The 21,887-nt window shown below is 47.8% G+C and overlaps 1 protein-coding gene and 1 non-coding gene across 6 annotated transcripts in view; both read right to left on the bottom strand.

Annotated features, from left to right (window-relative positions):
• SNX29 (sorting nexin 29) overlaps positions 1-21,887 on the bottom strand; it is a 596,714-nt gene that overhangs the window by 161,953 nt on the left and 412,874 nt on the right. The window lies entirely within an intron of this gene.
• TRNAW-CCA (transfer RNA tryptophan (anticodon CCA)) lies at positions 7,800-7,871 on the bottom strand. Its single transcript has one exon. It is a non-coding gene; the product is annotated as a tRNA-Trp (tRNA).

The raw sequence follows: 21,887 nt of genomic DNA, 5'->3' as shown, positions 1-21,887 counted from the left end.
CGCCAGCCTCATGCTCAACCCAGGCAGACGACGTGGCCCTCGCCCACGACAGTGCCACCTCGGGGGGCTGTGTGGAGCACCTGGTGTTGGAAAGCATCCTCAGAAAACGGCTTTACCTTTCGGGAAATTAACCTTGACAGACGCTGTGTCTCGATATAAAGCTCTGGGGTCAAGTGAGGCCCTCTTGGAGACAGAGGAGCCTTTTTCGTCCGATCCTAGAGGCTGCTCCACAAGCGAGGCAGACCTGAAGCCCAGAGACCAGCTTGGGCCCTGGCCTAGCAGCACCCTCCCCACATGGCAGCGGCTCCGGGCAGGACTGGGGGGCGTGGATCCTCCGCTGTCCTCGGGGAGCAGAGCAAGAGACGCCATGCTGAGGACCCAGGTGGCACCTCTGGACTCAGCTTCTAGGCAGAACCATGTTAACTAAGAGGGAAAACAGGTACTGAAGCTGATTTTTGTCTGGTTTCGTTTGGGTTTTTTGACCACGCGGCATGCTGGAACTCAGCTCCCCACCCAGGCATCGAATCTGTGCCCACTGCACTGGAAGGCAAAGCCCTAACCACTGGGAAACCAAGGAAGTCCTACAAAACTAGCGCTTTCTAAACTGGGCCCTGAAACAGCCCTGGCACAGGAGACGCCCACAGATATTTGAAGAAATGGAAGGGAACGAAGCTCTGCTCAGCATTCCCGCCAGGGGATTCTTGGGGCCTCCCTGTGCTTCCCACACCACAGGGGTCAGCTCCTGATCTACTCGAGCAAGTAAATCACCTGACCACCTCCTTGCTGGTCCTCAGTTAAATAAATGGGATCTTTCTCTAAGCTGGAGAGAGAACAGCTCAGGATTTTAAGAAACATATGTAGGGTGGAACATTTTCTGCAAAGTCCCTTTATTCTCAACAGGGGCTAACGCTAGTGGGTCGCTCAGGTGTCATTGGAGCTGGTCTCTCCAGGCAGAGAGCCTGCGGTCAAGCACCAAGAGCTGTAAGTGAGCACATCTGTCTGATGACTGTGTGAATCAGGAGCACCGATTCACCCAGTCAGGGTTACCAATGAGCCCCAGGACTCACTCCCATGCCAACCAATGGAGAAAGGCCTTCCTCGATGACCCCATCAGATGCAGCTCCACCTGAATACGCCCCAGTCCCCTTCACCACATCACTGGTTTTATTTGCTTCCCAGTGCTAACTCTTGAATAAAATTACACTGTGGGCTTATTTTTGGAGCCTCTGCACTGGGATATGAGAGCCTTTCTCCGAGAAGACAGGGTTTGTATCCATTTGGGCCCATCAGTACATCCCCGGGGCACAGAAAACAGTCTGGCACAGAAGGTGCTCCAAACATATTTGCTGGTGGGGTCCTTGGTTGGTTGGCTCAAAGAATGAATGAATGAATGAGTAAGTGAGTGAGTGAGTGAAGGAATAAACAACCAGAAAGAATCTTGTGAGCCAGCCCTCCCTGCACTCTGACCTCATGGGGTCAGTCAAGGGCATGAGTAAGAGCTTGGGAGACACTAGCCACAGAGCGGCATCCCTGAACTCAACACTCTGAAGTAGAAAACGTTTATGTCATTGTTTCTTGACTTTGTTCGACTCAGGCAGAAAATGAAAGAGCATTTTACATAATATGGAAGGACTCGTTTTCTGAAACTCTGCAAAAGGCCAGATTTTTTTAAAAGGAGGAATGAGTATTTCACTGATGTGTTCCATCAGAATTGGGCTTTTCACTCCACCGCAGAGCTGCAAGCATCACTCTGACACTGCGGATCGATAACAGGAATGTAAGAACAAAAGGAAGGGCCAGCCCCAGAGAGACAATCAGCAAGAAGGATTCAGTCCTCTCCTCCTCCTCCCAACGCCCCCTCGCTCAGTTAAGGGAGTAAAGTCATCTACATCTGCCCCTGCGACACCTGCATGGTGGGGTGGGGGCGGTGCTGGGCATTCCTCCTCCAGGTTGCTCTCATCTCTGTGGGGGCCTGGGATCCTCTGCCTCTCTTACCTCCTGGCTCATCCTGGCTCAGCATGAAAGACTGGTTCAGGGACTTCCTGGAGGCCCAGTGGCTAAGACTCTGAGCTCCCAATGCAGGGGGCCCAGGTTCAATCCTTGGTCAGGGAACTAGATCGCGCATGCCACAACTGAGAGTTTGCATGCTACAAATAAAGTTCCCACATGCTGCAACTAAGACCCACAAAGTCAAATCAATAAATATTAAAAAAAAATACAGACTGGTCCAGGCATCAGTTCTTCCTGTAAGCTTCTATGACCTCCCACCACCACTGCAAGTGAGTGAGGGTCTCCCCTTATTTGTCCAGAGCAGCTTCTGCAGAGCTCCCTTACGGTGCTGCTAACAATGAGGGGGATAGACATAATACAGTCATGACCACCATGTACTAAGTGAAAAGTGAAGTCGCTCAGTCGTGTCTGACTCTTTGCAACCCCATGGACTATAGCCTACCAGGCTCCTCTGTCCATGGAATTCTCCAGGCAAGAATACTAGAGTGGGTTGCCATTTCCTTCTCCAGGTGATCTTCCCAACTCAGGAATCGAACCCAGGTCTCCTTCATTGTAGGCAGACGCTTTTACCATCTGAGCCACCATGGAAGTCTCCTATCATGTACTAAGTGTGAACGATATGTAGCCCAGGCACTATACGGAGTGCCGTACATGTAATCTCATTTTATTAATTTCACTTGATCCTCATAATCCCTCTGCAGGCTGTGTACCACCATCCCCATTTTTACAAGTGAATTAACTGAGCCTTGAGGGTGTTATACAACTTGCCCAAGGTTTCAGCACTCTCAGAGTAGAGGTGTGATGTCAACCCAGGAATGACCTGATTCCAAAGCTGGTGTGTCTGATCTGTTCCCTGCAGCCAACAACATATCAAGTTATCTACATGTCCCCTGGATGCCAGGGACTTCACAGTCGTCATTCTAAGCTTCACCATGACCTCTAAGTTGGTGATATCATCTCCAAAGTGCAGATGAAGAAAGGCATGGGTGATTAAATAAGGTGCCTATGCTCACAGAGCAAGAAAACAGTAAGGTCAGGATCAGAATTCGTATCCATCTACTCCAGAAATCCAGGCCCTTTCCCACTGTATCACACTGCTGCCCTCTCCTCCAACCGCAGATCAGTTTATAAAAAGAATCTAGGACTTCCCTGGTGGTCCAGTGGTTGAGAATCTGCCTGCCAGTGCAGGGGACATGGGTTCGATCCCTGGGCCAGGAAGATTCCACTTGCTGCGGGGCAACTAAGTTCTTACAGCTACTGAGCCTGCACTCCACAACAGGAGGAGCCACTGCAAGGAGAAGTCCACGCGCCCCAGCTGGAGATCAGCCCTGCTTGCTACAACTAGAAGAAGCCCAGGCACAGCAACAAAGACTCAGTGCAGCCAAAAATAAATTAATTTTTTTTAAAAGAAAAAGCATCTAAAATATAGCATACAATACCACAGCCATTACTGAGACCTGGGCTCACCTGGACCACAGGTTTAACGTGGACAGAGAAGCCTGGAGGGCTACAGTCCATAGGGTCGCACAAAGTCAGACACAACTAAAGTGACTTAGCATGCACACAGGCATATCAAGCGTGTGTCTGCTCACTGGTACGTGGGTGAAGGCAGGGAGGAAGGAATTTGCTGAGGTCTGTGAGGACACGGCTGCCCTTGAGAAGAATCATGAAGAGGATGGAGCGGATAGTGCTGAGGGAGAGGATGTGGGTGATGAGTATTAACCCGTCTGCTGCAACTTGATACTCCTGTCTTGCATGCGTGCTGAGTCGCTTCAGTCCTGTCCGACTCTGCGACCCTATGGACTGTAGCCCGCCAGGGTTCTCTGTCCATGGGATTCACCAGGGAAGAATAATGGAGTGGGTTGCCACGCCCTTCCCCAGGAGATTGTCCCAGCCCAGGGATCAAACCCGAGTCTCCTGAATTGCTGGCAGATTCTTTACTGTCTGATCCACCAGGAGACGGTCTTACTTTTGTTCTGTGGAGCTGTCCATGGTGGCTCTATGTTGTCAATAAAGGTGATATTTCTTTTTTAAAAAAGATAAAATACAGCACAGGCCTGAAGGATATCATGGTCCTCTGTAATTGCTCAGGACAGTGAGAAATTGGAAAAAAAACAATGCTGAATGACAGGATTTGTTATTAAAACTAATCAGACAGGAAGGTCAGAGACTGTGGCAGCTTGAGTCCTCAGGCAGCCTACATAAACAAGCCACAGTCAGCCTCTGCAGTGGCCTCAAGGCTAAGATGCACCTGTCAGAAAATAGCCAGCGAGCCTTTCTCAGGTAATGTGCTCACTCAAGCTACAGCCAAGCAAACTATCTCCTTCCTTTCTTTGCAGCCCTATCTTCTCTACAAAAGTCTTGCCCAGTTCCTGTCTGTGGAAGGCTCTGAGCCACTTCCGGTTTGGTGCCGTTTGACTGGAATCCAAGTTTGTTCAAAGAAACTCTTGAAATGGTTAACATGACTGAGTTTATTTTTTTATCAGAATGAATGGGCAGAGAAATTAAATTGCTATGGGAGAACATTATACAGCTGTGAAAGATGACTTTACCATCAAGTGCAGAGTGACATGGGAAAAATGGAGCCAAATGAAAAGGAAGACACAGGGGTTCATCCACGGGATGATTCCACCCAGAGCAAAGTGCACAGAAAAAGGGCAAATGAAAGATATTAATTGTAATTGTATCTACGCAGTGGGACTGAGTCATTTGTTTTCCTTAGTTCTAACTTTCTTTTATTTTCCAAATTTTCTATAATGAGCGTGTGCTACTTTTAGCATTTTTAAATGTTTTTTCCCCCCTTAAAGCAACTGGCTATTATGAACTAAGGCTGAGAGCTAGATGATTTTAAATCCTCAGAATGGACGCCATTCTGAGTTCTGATTAAGGGTAATTCAAGCCTTTGAAAAGTCCAAATTGTCTCTCTTGATTTTGGGAGGCGAATAATTGCATTTTATACTAAACTTATTTGCAGCTCAAATACAGCTCAAAACCTTGTTTTGATTACTTGTTTAGGGAAAGAGTAACATCAGAAAATGTAAGAATCACATTTGCATGATGGGTGATGAAGCAGGGAATTACAGTTGGGGGTAAAAAGAAATGGAAAAAAAAAAACCCAACAACCCTGAATATTCAACAGCATGTCTTAAACATAAAGCCTATTCCTACATCCACATTCAAACCCAAAACATTTCCCCTCCACACCATCTTCTGCATCCTCAAAGACAAAAGCTGCATTTGGTAAAGGCACATGGGGTCCACGTGTTTCCACCTGACTTTCTTTAAGCAGGCTGCCCTGGGAGCTTGTCCTCAGAAGCTTGTCTTTCTCTCACGAAGAGAGCTGACTGCTTCTTCAGTCACAGCATCACCTTCAGCACAAGAGAATCCTGATGCCTGAGGTCAGCAAGATACCAAAGAGGACCCCTGGGCTCCCTTCCCCGTGACCTCCCCCAGGGGCCTGGCCTTTCCTGATCATAGACCTGGGTCTGAGGCAGGAGACAGGTGGACCCAGGGCCAAATAGCTGGAGTCTTTGCCTGTGGATAGATACTCCAACATGAAGATAATAGCAGGAGCAAAGAGAAGCTGAGGCCTGCCCAGATAAGAGATAAAAGACCACACATTCCTCATTCTCGAGGTCAAGGAGACCTTCCTGACTACACACTCACAGAAAGACTCCCTGGAGGTCAAAAAGGGAGGGATGCCACCCCACAGTAGGTGATGTCAACCTACCCATAGGCCTCTTCACTAGGATCCATCTTGGCTAAGAGATGTATACACGCACAGCAGAATACCCTGAGATACACCAAATACAGACTCAGAACATGGCAAAGCAAGATGACTGGCCAGAGGAAAAACCCAGAAGAAATGCACATAAAACTGACTCTCTGAGCCTGCCCATGTGTCTATCCACACGTACTCTTTTTCCTCCCAATAAACACTTGACTTGTTTCACTACTTTTCATCTCTGTCTGGAAATTAATTTCTACACAGCTGACAGGCCAGGACCTCATCACTGGCCGCTGTTCCTGGCAGCCTAGTGGCTAGGATTCAGCACTCTGACTGCCATGGACTGACTTCAGTCTCTGGCGGGGAACCAAAACCCTGCTTCTAGCTGCTTCAGGACAAGGCCACCTGAGATCAGGTCTTCGGCTGTTTAATCAAGCAGCTCCAAATAGAGCTACTTGTTATTCATTGGGTCACTACCTTTTTGGTTAACCACCGAATAAATATCAACTGAATAGAGTTACAAAGTCAAGAGCAATTCCGGCAGCTAAAACACATTTTCCCTTTTATGAGTGATTTTCTTGTTGTTTTCCCCATTACATGTCACCAAGAAACAGCCATTTTTGAGGAAAAAAGAGCCATTTTGAGAAACAAAGATACGGAAAAAGGAAGAGAACATTCAAAGTCTCACTGCCCAGATAAAATCATTTTTGGTTCATGTCAAAGACTATAAACCTGAAAGCCTGTGTAGGTTAAAACTTTTAATTACTTGCCAACATTTAAAAATAAGAGATCTTAGTGTTTAAACCTGGAGAAGGCAATGGCAACCCACTCCAGTACTCTTGCGTGGAAAATCCCATGGACGGAGGAGCCTGGTGGGCTGCCGTCTATGGGGTTGCTGAGTGAATTCACTTTCACTTTTCATTTTCATGCATGGGAGAAGGAAATGGCAACCCACTCCAGCGTTCTTGCTTGGAGAATTTCAGGGATGGGGGAGCCTGGTGGACTGCCGTCTATGGCGTCGCACAGAGTTGGACACGACTGAAGCAACTTAGCAGCAGCAGCAGTGTTTAAATCCAGGTTTCCATTTAAAATTAAAAAGCCTAAAGATGAGAGACACAGAGTCCCAGTTTCTGCGTGGTGACACTCGGCTAGCACTGAGGTCATTTCTTGCCTCGACTCTTAGACATCTCGGTTTACTACAGCTGGTCTAGAACTTTCCATTTTATATTTCTTATGCTAATGCACACATTTTAAAATGGTTACTTTTTAAAATGAGATTAAACAATATATTCTATTCAGTTACCTACTTCCCCCTGACTTGTCACATATAAGCAATAACCTCCCAAGCTTGTTAGGGAACTGTGGACCAAAACTGCCTGCTAGGTGCCTGTATAAGACGTCTAACAACGTGAGGTCCCAAGAAAGAACACAAAACTGAGGAGCCACCAACAAAACCAACTGGAAGAATTTGGGAGGGGCCAAAAAGAGCAAGGAGAAAATAGCCCATAATATGTTCTGCCAACCTCCCAGTCCTATCCTGACTGAGAGAGGCATGTGCCCCCAGGAAGGACCCTGAGTCAGATCAAATATGGCCAGGGTGAGATGACTGGCCACAGACAACCTGGAAACTAACCCCACCTGATAAACCCTGAGACTTCAAGCTTCGAGGCAGAGCAGTTTTCCTGGGTTCCCTGACCCTGATGCTCTCCACTGGAGCAGCCTTTTCAAACGCCCCTCTCTGTCAGCGTATGTGTCTCTTGGGACAATTCATTTCCGAGTGTTAGGTAAGAATCCACTCTTGGGCCCTGGAAGGGGTCTCCCATCCCGGCCACAAGCTAACACAGAAGACCTACATCATCTTTAATAGCTATATAATACTTCCCTATCTTGGCTGACTCTTCCATGAGCAAGCATTACTTGTGAGGTCTATCAGAAGTGAAGTCGCTCAGTCGTGTCTGACTCTTTGCGACCCCGTGGACTGTAGCCCGCCAGGCTCCTCTGTCCATGGGATTCTCCAGGCAAGAATACTAGAATGGGTTACCATTTCCTTCTCCAGGGGATCTTCCCAACCCAGGGATCAAACCCGGGTCTCCTGCATTGGAGGCAGACGCTTTAACCCCTGAGCCACCAGGGAAGCCTGTGAGGTCTACCAGTGTAGTCCAATTCTCCCCTCTTCGGGGCCTCCTCTCTGCCATCCTCTCTGTAAGAGGATTATTCCTCCCGGTCCATTACCATCAGGCTTGACCTGCGTCTTGTGGAAGTGATGTGTGCCACTTCTGAGCACAAGCTTTCAGACGCAAGCACGGTCTGCCATCCTCTCTCTTCCCTCTGCTGCAAGAGCAGGATGTCCTGGCTGCTGCTTTGTTTTGGATCCTGACACGCAGACGATGTGGCACCTGAACACAGCTGACCCGGGATGGATGTGTAGCGCGAGTGGGAAACAGACATGTAATACACTTAATGTTGCCCACAGCCAAGAGCTGGGGCTTACTTGTTACAACAGCATAATGAAGCCTCAGCTGATCAATATATCAAAACATTAAAAATTAAAATAATTAAAAGATGATCAAACCATCTTACAAAAAATCTCTGGTCAGTGTCCAAGCCTGGGCCTGAAGGTCTTGACAGGATGCGGCTGGGGCAGGGGCCCCGTGCTCCAGCTGGATCTGGGACCGGAGGGCCCCTATCGGCCCTGCAGGAAACACCAACTCTCATGGCAGAGATGGTTATTTATGTCAGTGGTGTCCAAGGGTAGAAGAGCGAGCCAAAAAAACGCAGGCAGCTTTAAGAGGTGAGATGCTCACAATATAAAAGGAACTTAGCAATGAAGGGTGACCAAGGGAGCAGCAGATCCCTGACACTCGTGTGGTTCGTGTGCACACTGGGACACATGCTCTCAGAGTAAAAACTGAGATCAGCCTGGGCTTTGATCCTGGTTTCTCAACACGTGCTGAATGACCCAGCTTTCTCCTTCCTCCCGGCTCCTCCACTGTTACCTCGAGCCCCATTTATCTAAGCAACCCTCATCAGCCACCCATCATCATTAGGCCCCCAGAGGGCCTGGTTTTAGGGGGAATTTTTTATGACCAAAAAAAAAAAAAAACCACCCAAGTATATTTAGAATAAGCTGGCTACACTTAAGTTTAGATGATTCTGATTTTGTTGGCAACATCCACAGCACCACAGTCACAAACCAACTGAATGCGTGCTTCTTCTATCAGACCAGATCAGGGAGGTGACCTTGGCCACATCAATGTCACGGGGCTTCTTCACAGTCTGTTGGACCTGGTGTTCGCTGGCCCTGACCTCCACAGTCAGCACAAGTGTGCCGGGAGCTTCTGCTTTCTTCATGGCCGACTGGGCGGTCAGAGGAAACTTGATGATGATGTAGTGGTCAAACATGCTTCTCCTGCTGAGCACAACAGGCGCATCCAACAGCGTGCATTTGGAGGAGGATGAGGAGTACTTTAATAAAAATATTTTTAATTTTTTTTAAATTGGAGGATAATTACAATGTTGTGCTTCTGCTGTACAACAATGCAGATCAGTCATAACACAGTCATATATATATATATATATATATATCCTTCCTCTTTATTTTGTTTTTAAATATAGCTTTTCACTCAACATCGTTTATAAGATTCATTCATATTGTTGGATACAGTTATAGATCTTCATACTCCTTGCTGTCTGGTACTCTAAGTGTGTGAATATGTCAGAGATTACTCATCCGCTTTCTGTGGCTGGGCATGTCATGGTTGTTATTTTCCTCTTATTTATGTGTGTGATTAATAAATGTTTTCCCCTTGCTAGCTGGTAACTCCACAATGAGAACAGCCTACTTTATACATTGTCATCACTGTGATTCAATCCTTAACACGGTGCCTGACGCATAACGGGAGGGAAGAGGGGCATGAAAGGAGCGAGAAGGAGGCAAGGAGGGAGAACACGTCACTAGTATGTCCAAAGACAGGACCCTACCCCCAAATACAAGGTCTGTTTCAGCAATCCAGTTAATTTCCTAGTTTCTGCTTGCTATAAGCTCCTTTCTTCCTTGCATATTTCACACTAAATTAAGCCCCCAGGCTCTTAAAGGATTCCTGCCTCTCGTTGCCAATAAAGATATTTAGATGTTATTAAGTAAAAATTTACAGGCACCAGAAGTCTCTGGCTCTCAAAAAAAGTTCCTTACTAAGATTCTAGCTGCCTGGGGAGGGGCTCTAAGACAGAATATTATCGTCCTCATGTTATTAGCACGTTCAAGACAGAAAACCATCCACAATTATCTTTTCAATTTTCTTTGTAAAGTACGCCCTGGTAGGAGGAAAAAAGCAAACAAACACAAGATGAAACTCCCGCACGAGGTGGGGAACAGAAAGCGATTTTCTGGTATTGAGCTGTATGAACTGCTTGTATATTTTGGAGGTTAATCCCTTGTCAGTTGTTTCATTTGTTATTATAGACAACCAGCAGGGATTTGCTGTGTGATGCAGGGAGCTCAAACCCAGTGCTGTGTGACAACCTAGATGGGAGGGATGGGATGGGAGGTGGGAAGGAGGTTCAAGAGGGGGGGGACAAATGTATACCTACGGCTGATTTATGCTGATGTACGGCAGAAGCTAACACAATACTGTAAAGCAATTTTCTTCCAGTTAAACTTTTTTTTAACTAAAAAAAGTACTAAGAGGGCTTCCTGGGCAGGGACTTAAGCCTTGGGCAGCGGCCACACCCTAGAGGGACCCCACCGTCCACCCCACCTCACCCAGACCCCACCCTCTTCCTTCTCCCTCTGATGGACATTGACAAGACGAAGTCACCGACTACCACGTGGGAGCAGAATTTGGCTTCTGGGATTTGTGTATTACACATCATCCTTCTAAAACTGAGTCTTTTCAGTCCTACCTGTGAGGCTCTAACTCAGTCACAGGCACAGGTGAGGCTACCTGGGGTCCTGCTCCCCTGTGACTGACCAGTTCAGAAGATGAGCTTATGACTTCACTCTGCGGAGCTTATGCTCTGTGGTGAAAGATATGAACAGCCTGGTACGAGACCCCTGCCGGCCTCACTAGCTTTTACGCCCACATGCCTTGACTCTTCATGCAAATCCTTGCTTTCCCAATGCATGCATATGCATGTCTGCCTGTTCATTCATTTAATAAATATTTATCGACAGGCGCTGGTCGAGGCCGCAGGATACAGCAGAAAAATACAACAGTGCTCGTAGAGAAAATCCAAAAAGCAGAAAGTAAGCAAGCAAGCACATAAATACACAAAAGAAAGTGCTGCAGTGTGACAGCAAGAAGGCTGCACACAGGGGACATGGGTCTGTAAAGCACCTACTATGTGCCAGGTACCATGCTGGGCCCTCTTCTTATTCTTCCACCAATCCTACATGAGAGGTGGTCAGTAGCTACATTTCACAGTCAAGGGACACAAGTGGTAAATACACACAGCTGGTAAATAAGACGGGTGGGCTCTGCCTTCTGATTCAGAGACCAAGGTGGTTAAAAAAAAAAAAAGATTAGTAGAAGCCAAGTTGGCCACAACGTCTTTGTTTTTCATGAAAAGAGCAAGAGGGCCAAAGTGATGGGACTGCTACTCCTAAAAGCCAGGGCTGGAGGGGTGGGAGTCAAAAGCAGCTACTCCGTGCTTTGAGCAAGTCTCAGCAAGGATCTAGTCAGGGAGACAGGACATGCCAGGGTCCCCAGGGAGGTATGGGGACTAAATTGGGCTTTCCACCCCCAGGCTCTGCCAGGTGCTTGACTGTGAATGCCCGAAAACCAGCTGTGATGTGCAGAAAATCTTAACAGTGAAAAGATTCTGGAATCTTTCCTGATATGATGGGGTATTTGAAGGAAACGTGTGCCTCTTCTTACTCCTGCAGAGGAAATCAGAACTTTCCCATTGAGGAGTTGTGTGAGTTTAAAGGAGACAGAACATGAAGAGAACTTGGCACAGTGCCCAGTACAGGGGAAGTACTTGGCAAACAGACCTGCTCCCCTCATCAGCCACCACTATCCTCCTCAGTTATTCTCAGCAATCATCACCAGCACCCTCATCAGTCGTCTCATCAACCACCTTCCTCCTCGTCATCAACCATTCTCATCTGCCCCCTCCCGCACCACCACCACCACCACCATCCTCGCCTTCAACCTCATCAGTCGTTCTCATCAACCACCTTCCTCCTCATCTGTATTTCACGTCTCTCTCCTTTCTTAGGGCTTCCCTGGTGGCTCAGCTGGTAAAAAATCCACCTGCAATGTGGGAGACCTGGGTTTGATCCCTGGGTTGGGAAGATCCCCTGGAGAAGGGAAAGGCTACCCACCCCAAGTATTCTGGCCTGGAGAATTCCATGGACTGTATTGTCCATGGGGTTGCAAAGAGTCGGACTCAACTGAGCGACTTTCACTTTCTCCTTTCTTAGAGAAACTCTGTTAAGAAAGAGGCAGCATTTTTCTCTTAAAGAATACAGAACTGGAAGGTCATCTGGACCTAGGTTTGAAGGTCATGCCTGCTACCCACCAGCTGTGTCCCCTCGAGCAGGTTACCAAACCTCTCTGACCTCAGTTTACCCATCTGTAAACAAACAGGAAAATACTTTCCCTCACAGGCTGGTGGCAAGGAATCGGAATCATGTAATGAAAGGCTCAATATTAGGTGTTTACTGTTAACAGTGGCCTGTGGATCTCTTTCCCACGTGCTTTTTTCAGGTACAAATGGACAGGGTCGGGGCAGACTTGGTAACACGACTCCGTTATTTATTTCCATAGTCAGCACGAAGCCACCGCTGCAAAATGCACCTTGCCTTCCTTTCCTTCCCAGGAGCTGAAGTGCTTGAGCCTCTTTTCCCTCTAAGTCTTTGGGACCACAGCAGACCAGTAGCCCTAGAGGTGAGATTCCTCCTCTCCCCTTCCTCCACCCCATAGGACGGTCATCTCAACGTCCTTCGGGACTCCCTGAGACCCCAAATCAGCATGCTTGCTCCTTTCTCACACTCTCCTCTCTGCGGCTCCTGAAAAAAAAAAAGCAGCCTCCACGTGGCCGCCAACTTGAGCTGCCTCCTCCGGCTCCAGACAGAGCAGTCTGGCAGAATCTCACTCAGTGGGGAAGTCTGGCACGGAGCTGGGATTCACAGTCTCTCTGGATGCGCCTGCCGGCGGCACAAAGAGATAACCTTTAAAGGTTGGACTCAAACTGCTTTTCAGTATCTGAAGGGATAGAAGAAAAGATCCAAAACTTTCAGCGACAGCCCCTCTTCTCCCCCCAGCCGCTCCCCCAACCCCAAGCTGACTTTATTAGGAGACAAAGGCTTCGCCAAGCCCAGACCAGGGAGGAGGAAAAAACCCAAAACACAACAGCCTTAATGGTTCAAGTTCATCGGTTCAGGTGAATGCGTACTAAGCTGATGCAAGTGAAAGTGAAAGTCGCCTAGTGGAGTCCAACTCTTTGTGAACCCATGGACTATATACAGTCCATGGAATTCTCCAGGCCAGAATACTGGACTGGGTAGCCTTTCCCTTCTCCAGGAGATCTTCCCAATCCAGGGATCGAACCCAGGTCTCCCGCATTGCAGGTGGATTCTTCACCAGCTGAGCCACAAGGGAAGCCCAGAATACTGCAGTGGTGATGCAAAAGCCCTCCTCATGCCAGGACAGCTCGAGTTCTAAAGATCATAAGAGAACTCACCCAAGCTAACAGAAGCATCGACTCCCCATGCCCAGGGTTGCTGTTTCAAACACAGGAGTGAAAAAGCCGGAAACACATTCCTGCACCACAGGCCTTGGGAAAGCATTCATCACATAAACATGAATCATGACAGCTGACATCTGAACAGCTGCCTAATGATTGATCAACTGTTTCTACATCTGTCTCCCTTCACCTTGCGTGAGCATTGGGCTGGAGTGGCATCTTCCAATGAGGAAACCACAGCTTAGCATCACGCAGTTGGAGGCTCCAGACAATGGTCTGGGTCTTCTGGTCACAGGAAAACCTCGCAGTCAAGGAGGGAGGGGAAGACACTTCTGCCCAAAGACTCCAACAACTGGAATGGAAGTGGGGGTAGCCTGGGTTCCAGACTCCCTGCTGCAGAGGAAGCCATTTCTAGGACTAGGGGCCCCTGTGCACTTGTGAGTGCAAACGTGTGGGTGTCAAGACCCACAGCGTACACATCTTCCAATCCACAATGACCCCGTGAACGAAGCAGCAGCCCTGCTTAAAAGGGGAGAAAGTTGTGACTTGGACAGGATAATAGAGACCCTGTTCTAAACAGTCACCCAACTATGAACCAAGAGGCAGCTCCGGGTTCACACTTGAGGCGACCGCAGAGTCCACGTCTGGACCCCCTCTCAGATGCCCAGGAGTTTCAGACTCATCATCTGCTCTCCTCTCCATGGCCGCTCTGTGTGGGTGGGTGGCCAGGCAGGCAGATAGACAGACAGACATAAAGACAAACAGACACAGCTGGTTGCAGTGCCCTGAGTCCCACTGCCCTCTGCCCCAGCCACACCAGCCTTCTAGTTCCTCTTGGTAACCAAGCCCTCTCACACCTCCAGGGCTTTGTATGCGTTGTTCCTTCTGCCTAGAATATTCCTCTTTTAGTTATTAGCGAGCTCTACATCATCTTTCAGGAATGAGCAGGTATCCTCAGAGGATCTCTTTCTTGCCCCCAATTACTTGGGCCCCTTCCTGTAATCTCTGGAGCCCTGTGTAGGATTCCATCACAGTATGTACACAAATTGTAACTACTGATTCATTTGTAAATATTTTCACATTAATAGGTTTAAAGTCTCCTCTCTGTTAAGACTGTAAGCTCCATTGGGGTGGGGGGATCACATCTATAATCTGCACTGATGTATCCCTAGGACCCAACACAGTGCCTGATTCACATGAGGGCTCCTTGAATCCTCAGTGTCTAACCCTCTTAAGCCCCTCCTACTGATCTTGAACTCTCAACCCCAGCAATCAAGGTGCTGGGACTGGGACCTTGAGTGTGTAAAGGGAATCGTGGGAAAGTCTAGGGATTCCAGCTGAAGGTTTGAGCTACACTTGACCACCAAGCTCTAGAGAAACAAAACTGTTACTACAAAACATCAACCTTTGCTTTATTGACTACGCCAAAGCTTTTGACTGTGTGGATCACAACAAACTGTGGAACATTCTTCAAGAGATGGGAATACCAGACCACCTGACCTGCCTCCTGAGAAATCTGGATGCAGGTAAAGAAGCAACAGTTAGAACTGGACATGGAACAACACACTGGTTCCAAATTGGGAAAAGAGTATGTCAGGGCTGCATACTGTCATCCTGCTTATTTAACTTATATACAGAGTACATCATGCAAAATGCCAGGCTGGATGAAGCACAAGCTGGAATCAAGATTGCTGGGAGAAATATCAATAACCTCAGATATGCAGATGACACCACCCTTATGGCAAAAAGCGAAGAAGAACTAAAGAGCCTCTTGATGAAAGTGAAAGAAGAGAGAGAAAAAGTTGGCTTAAAACTCAACATTCAGAAAACTAAGATCTTGGCATCTGGTCCCATCCCCTCATGGCAAATAGATGGGGAAACAATGGAAACAGTGAGAGACTTTATTTTCTTGGGCTCCAAAATCACTGCAGATGGTGACTGCAGCCATGAAATTAAAAGGTGCTTGCTTCTTGAAAGAAAAGCTAGAACCAACCTAGACACCATATTAAAAAGCAGAGACATTACTTTGCCAATAAAGGTCTCTCTAGTCAAAGTTGTGGTTTTTCCAGTGGTCATGTATGGATGTGAGAATTGGACTATAAAGAAAGCTGAGCACCGAAAAATTGATACTTTTAAACTGTGGTGTTGGAGAAGACTCTTGAGAGTTCCTTGGACTGCAAGGAGATCCAACCAGTCCATTCTGAAGGAGATCAGCCCTGGGATTTCTTTGGAAGGAATGATGCTAAAGCTGAAACTCCAGTACTTTGGCCACCTCATGCGAAGAGTTGACTCATTGGAAAAGACTCTGATGCTGGGAGGGATTGGGGGCAGGAGGAGAAGGGGATGACAGAGGATGAGATGGCTGGATGGCATCATCGACTCAATGGACATGAGTTTGAGCCAAGCTCCGGGAGTTGGTGATGGACAGGGAAGCCTGGCATGCTGCAGTCCATGGGGTCGCAAAGAGTTGGACACAACTGAGTGACTAAACTGAACTACTACACCACAAGACTGAATAATACCTGGGCGGGTAAAACTTTTGGAACCAAGGTTGGGCCAGTTAACCACCGAAGAGGAAAGTTGCCTGAATAATGAAAAACTGAGGCAGGGTTGACCTTGAATGACAAGGGGAATGATCCAGGAGGGACTGATTGTTTAGGGAGAAGTTTTATAAGAAATGCAAAATAAGAACTCAGGGCCTATCAGGATATACTACAATTGAAGAACTGGAGTCAAGAGTATGAAGTCAAGATGTCAGATGGCAGGCCTCCCACTAGAAAGATTCATTTGTAGGTTCATGTATTGGTTTATTCATCTATCCATCCATCCATTCATCCATCCAGTATGCAATGAGCTTGCCTCCTCTGCTCAAGTCATTGGGGACACTGCAGTGAACAGAACTGACAGTCAGCTGTGCTTTGTGGAGCTGACCTCCTGGGTCTGCAGCAGGTCACAGCCTGCATACAGTGGCACATGTGGGTCTGGGTCTAGACCTCAGGGGCTGGGTCCAGGTTAGGGATACTAATATGGTAGCCATGGCCACGCTGACTGCATGAGAACCATGGCATCAACCTGAGTGGTTTCTGCTAAATCACCATGACATGGGATGAGAGGCTGGGGTACCCTTGATGCTCTGATCCTCGACCCCCCACCCCCCACCCAGGTGAGGGGCAAGTCCTCAGTCTCTTAACTCTGCCAGTTGCAAAGTGCCCAGAGGGAAGGAACTCCATCTAAGACGTGAAGGCTGGCGGTCAGTCAGCATGCATGTGTTAGTCACTCAGTCGTATCCCATGGACTGTGGCCCGCCAGGCTCTTCTGTCCATGTGATCCTCAGGCAAGAATACTGGAGTGGGCTGCCATTCCCTTCTCCAGTCAGTGTATTGGCTGCTGTTTGCACTCACATCCTCAAGACGGACGGATGGGTACTTGTGTGCCCACTTCTCATGCTGGGGCAGCAAAACCAGCAATGACAGAGAGCAGCTAAAGGGCCTTTTCCCATACAGACCAGCAGGACCTGACAGCTAAGCTCTCACAAACTTACAAGCATGGAAAGCGGCCTCAGAGGTCAACTGGTCCCTCCTGCATGGGACAAGGGTCAAGTGTGGCTGGGGGATAAAGATCAGCATTTGGAAGCACCACCCTGCCTCAAAGGGCTCTTCATTGTTCCATCTTATTCATAGTAAGTAAGTAGTCAGTGACCAAGACTGTATCTCTGTCACTTACAAGGACATCCTTAGCACCAAGCCTGATGCAAGCCAGCTGGATAGACAAACAGACACAAAGAATACAGGGTCAGGCCAAAACTGTTTCTCTCTCACTTCCACTCATTGGTCTCCATTCAGTCCTCTAGAGACAGCTGGGAGTCCAGGTAAAAACCTGGGACTTGGGGTGGGGAGGCCAACAGCGAATCTTTCGTTTGACCTTGGACAAGTTACTTCCTAACCATTCTGAACATGTCTTTCTCCACCCCAAAAATGGAAAGAAAGTCTACAGGATCTCAGGACTGTTGCAACAGTGAAATGAAATAAACATAAGCACTTCATCAGGTAAACCAGGAGCCTCCTGATTCCCAAGATTTGGAGATCAGGAAAAAAAGAACAAACAATAGTTCTCATAATAAAGTTAAAAGATAAGCAAGAGACCAGGAAAAAGAATTACCATCCAAAGGACTCGCATGAATTGACCAAAAAAGTGATGAGCAATTTCACAGAAAAATGGGGGAAGGATACAAACAGGTAATTCACAAAAAGAAAAGAAAAAGGAAAAAAAAGGCAAATTAAAGCACAGAGAACCACAAACTCACAAATAATTAGGAAAATGCAAGTTCCAACATCACGTAAACATTTTTTTTTTCCTCTATCAGATTGGTAAAATTTTAAAGACTGATGATCCCCAAGGTTGGCAAGGACATGGGGACAAAACATTCCTTTATTTTGTTGGTGTGATTGACAACTGGTTCAGCCTTTTAGGAGAGCAATTTGGCTGGGCCTTTTTTTTTTTTTTAAGTATATATTTTTCAACTCAGCAAAGCCACTTCTAGTCATTTATCCTAGGGAATTACTTACAATGTGTACGAAGAGGTCTACACCATACAAGGACAATTCCGGCAGTTTGGTTTGCAATGGTGGGGAAATAAAACAATCGAAATGTCCATCAGGAGAACGGTTACATAAACAATGCTTCCTTCATACTGGAAAATAACTCTGCGGAAGCTTAAAAAGAGTGAGGAGAAGAGAGGTCTATTTACTGCGAGAGGAGAGCACATATCTTATATTCCATTTTTTCCCAAGAAGAACAATAAACGCCTGATAAAAACCACAGTAGGATTTAATGGCACCACGCAAAGCAGAGGTTCTCCGTCCCGGGGGATGTTGGCCATGTCTGGGGACATCTTGTGTCATCACAGGTGGGGAGAGGGGACAGTGACACTAGGCAGAGGCCAGGGTGCAGCTCGGTGTCCTGCATGCACAGGTGAGGCCCCACCCCAAGGAGCTGTGGTTGTTCAGTCGCTCAGTCATGTTCGACTCTTTTGCAACCCCACGGACTGTAGCCTGCCAGGTTCCTCTGTCCATGGGATTTTCAGGAAAGAACACTGGAGTGGGTTGCCATTTCCTTCTCCAGGGGATCTTCCCAACCCAGGCATTGAACCCAGGTCTGCTGCATTGGCAGGCTGCTTCTTCACCACTGAGCTACCACGGAAGCCTACAACAAGGAATTATCTGGCCCCAAATGTCAACTGTGCTACAGCTGAGAAACTCTGGTGCAGAGAGATACTTAACTGTCACCAAACTGGCTCCTGAGTCAACCTCAGGCTATGAGCAGCCTGTAGCCTTTGAGGGCCACGTGCTCTTTGGGCCAGTCTGACCCCATCCCCCCAGTAAGAGCACACTCATTTTGGGAGGAAGCACCCACTCCCACTGGCCTGCAGTTTTATGAGGAGGTATGCAAGCATGGCGCCCAGGCGGACACAGAGACTGGCAGACAAGGGGCACGGCCGCCATCATCAAGAGGCTCAGATCTAGGACCCTTGTCAGAACTGGGGAGGGGAGAACAGAGGCCTTTCCTATGGGGGCAGCTGAGCTGAGGGGACACAAGCCTGAAGCTGCCCACTGACCTCCTGCCACCACAGCCTGGCTGTGAACGGAGCCAGCAAAGAGAGCAAGACGACCCTCCCCAAAGAGTGGAGGTGGAGCCCTCAAGCCCGTGAGTTCCTGGAATTCAAGCCATGCCCGTCCTTGGTCTTTTCTATTAGGCAGTCAATGAATGTCCTTCGTTTCTGACGCTGGATCGAGCTGGATTTCTATCTCCTACAAGGAAGAGAGTGCTGGGGCAGATCAGGAATTAATGTCCTGTTTAGAAGAATCAGGTGGTCAGTTGGTGGTTTAGTCGCTAAGTCGTGTCCAACTTTTGTGACCCAATGGACTGTAGCCACCCTGGGCTCCTCTGTCCATGGGATTTTCCAGGCAAGATTACTGGAGTGGGGTGCCATTTCCTTCTCCAGGGGATCTTCCCAACCCAGAGATCGAACCCAGGTCTCTTAGATTGCAGGCAGATTCTTAACCACCCGAGCCACCCACGTTGTCCCAGTTTGAGGATCCCTGGCCTGGATGTGAAGGGGGTTCGCATGCCAGGATCGGGCTGGGTCCTGCCACAGAGGTGGCTGTGTTGGACACCCTGTTATCCCATTCTCTGAGACTACTCAGATTCACCCTCCACTTCGAGCCCTTGTACCAAGACATGGCTCCCCATGGAAATCTGTCCACAAGGGACCAAGCACAGGGACCAGCAAACAAAAGCATCCAGGGGAACCAGGGCTTCTCAACTGTGACACTGCTGATACCCTGCGTTAGATCATAGTCGTGGGGGCTGTCCTGTGTGTTACAGGGTGTTGAGCCGCATCCCAAGCACCCAACCCTCTCCATCGTCTAGCACAAGACAAGTGTAGGCAGGTTTACAGTGATAGCTCCTGGTGATGGGAAGAAGAGACGTCTGAGCTGACTCTGAGTCGGAGATCCTCAAGCCTTGAGACCACAATTGTTCTCAGGCATATGGAGAAAACCACAGAAACACAGCAGGGCAGAAACTAGTGCAGAGGGCCAAACCACGCCCAGAAATCCAAGACCACAGTGAGATAAAGCAGGTACTCTTCCCCCTTCTTACCCATTCCACTTGGAAAACAACTTTCTGGCAAAAAAAAAAAAAATTCTCACTGTCAACAGGAACACTCTGTGATTTGTATGGTGAAGGAGGACGCTTTCTTGCTTGTTTGGGTTAATTTAGGGGGCACCGGTATATGATTTTACAGATATTGATGAAAAGCAGTAAAGTTCATAAGAATAAAAATAGCACCAACCAATTAGCTCTGTACCATATTAACTCTGCAATAGAACAATAATTGGTCATTAAAAAGCTTAGGTGAGTATTACGAGGAGTGACTAGGTAATTGTGCCAGGAAACACCATTTTCCCAGCAGCAGGGATCCTCCAATTTCCAACAACATGCCACTGGCAGGCAGCTTGGGGCTGTCGCATTTGCATGCAATTAGGACTTCCAGGAGAAAAAGTGCCCCCCCTCCACTTTAACCTGATTCTTTCATTTTGCCTTTCTCCAAAGCTCAGAGAAGAAAGTCTGCAGCCAAATGGAGAGAACGGGGAATACCAAGAAGCCGTCCAGTGACTGAAGATGGAAAACATTCGCTGATCTGTGGTTTGCAGAACTTTTCTTCCCAGGGCAGAAGAAAGCTGAGCTGCTCTCTTCTCTGAGGCAAGAACTAAGAATGGGCAAGGACTAAGAAAGGGCTGTCTGCCTGCGGGGTCCTGGTTTCTGCTCCCGAGCAGTTCAAGGCTGGGGAAACTTTTTGCCCAGGCTGGGACCCCACTCTCTCTTCTCAGGAGACCAACAGAAGTGATGCAAAGGAGTCTCTCATAAAACGACAAACTTCAGACTTCTGAAAAGCAACAGCCAGACAGGAAAGTGGCTTTGTCCAGATTTCTGTTTTCACCAGAACTCTCCCTTCAGACCAGGGAACAGAAAAGGAGCAGCTGGCTGGGACTGGGGAACCAGAAAAAGGGAATTACTGCAGCAAAACAGATTCATATCTTAGCCAAGTTTTTCTTTCTTCCGTTCTGTTTCTCTATTGGTGAGGCTGAAGATGGGCTAAGGCAAACATGCTGAAGAAGGCCCATTCAGCAGTGTTCAGGGCACTACAGGTAAAGGGAAGGACTTCCATACCTCTCCTTCCTTTTTTATGTAATAATTTCCACACTGCCTCACTTGGAAAAAAAGGAATCTAGCTCCTTGCAGCCTCTAAGGAGGCTGAGGTGGAGTCCATGATCAAGTAGATGCTAAATAAAGGCTCTTCCAATCACGCAGACGAGCCCAGAGACATTCAACAGGGGGAATTCCTTCTGTGTTTACCTTCAGGTCTAATTGTTGATCACAAGTCAAGCAGTTCTTAGATCACTAACGGCAGCATTTGCAGGGTAGCTGTGTGCCAGGCACTGTGCTAACCGCTTTATCTGTCATCCTCTGTTGTCACTTTGTAAAGTGAGTGGATGGATGCCCGTCCCTCCCACCGGTATCTCTCTCTGCAGCCCTTCTATCGCGAGATTGTTATATTTAGCTGGTAGCGTCTGTCCCCTCTAGATTGTGAAGGTGGGAGGGTAAATGCAATGTCAAGCCTTGCTCTGCAGCATTTAACACGTGCCTGGCATCTAGTTGACCCTCCATCCACAGCTTTGGGATAAAGGAATTATGCTACAAAAGGAAAAATCATAAAGTTCCGCCTGTTTGAGAAGATAAAAGCAGTAACGGAGAATAATAGTGACTTGAGTGTCCAAGGGGAGGAGAACAGGCCTTTTTGGTTTGGCTTTTTGTTTTCCACCTGTATCAGGCTTTCCCAGAAACCTTGAGCATCCCAGGAACAGCAGGAGGTGAATGTGCTATAATCCCCAGAGGTGCC

Source organism: Bos indicus, chromosome 25, assembly GCF_029378745.1.
Source record: "Bos indicus isolate NIAB-ARS_2022 breed Sahiwal x Tharparkar chromosome 25, NIAB-ARS_B.indTharparkar_mat_pri_1.0, whole genome shotgun sequence".
Lineage (NCBI taxonomy): Eukaryota > Metazoa > Chordata > Mammalia > Artiodactyla > Bovidae > Bos > Bos indicus.
Note: the sequence above shows the minus strand (reverse complement) of the source record. Positions and strands in the feature narration are given on the sequence as shown.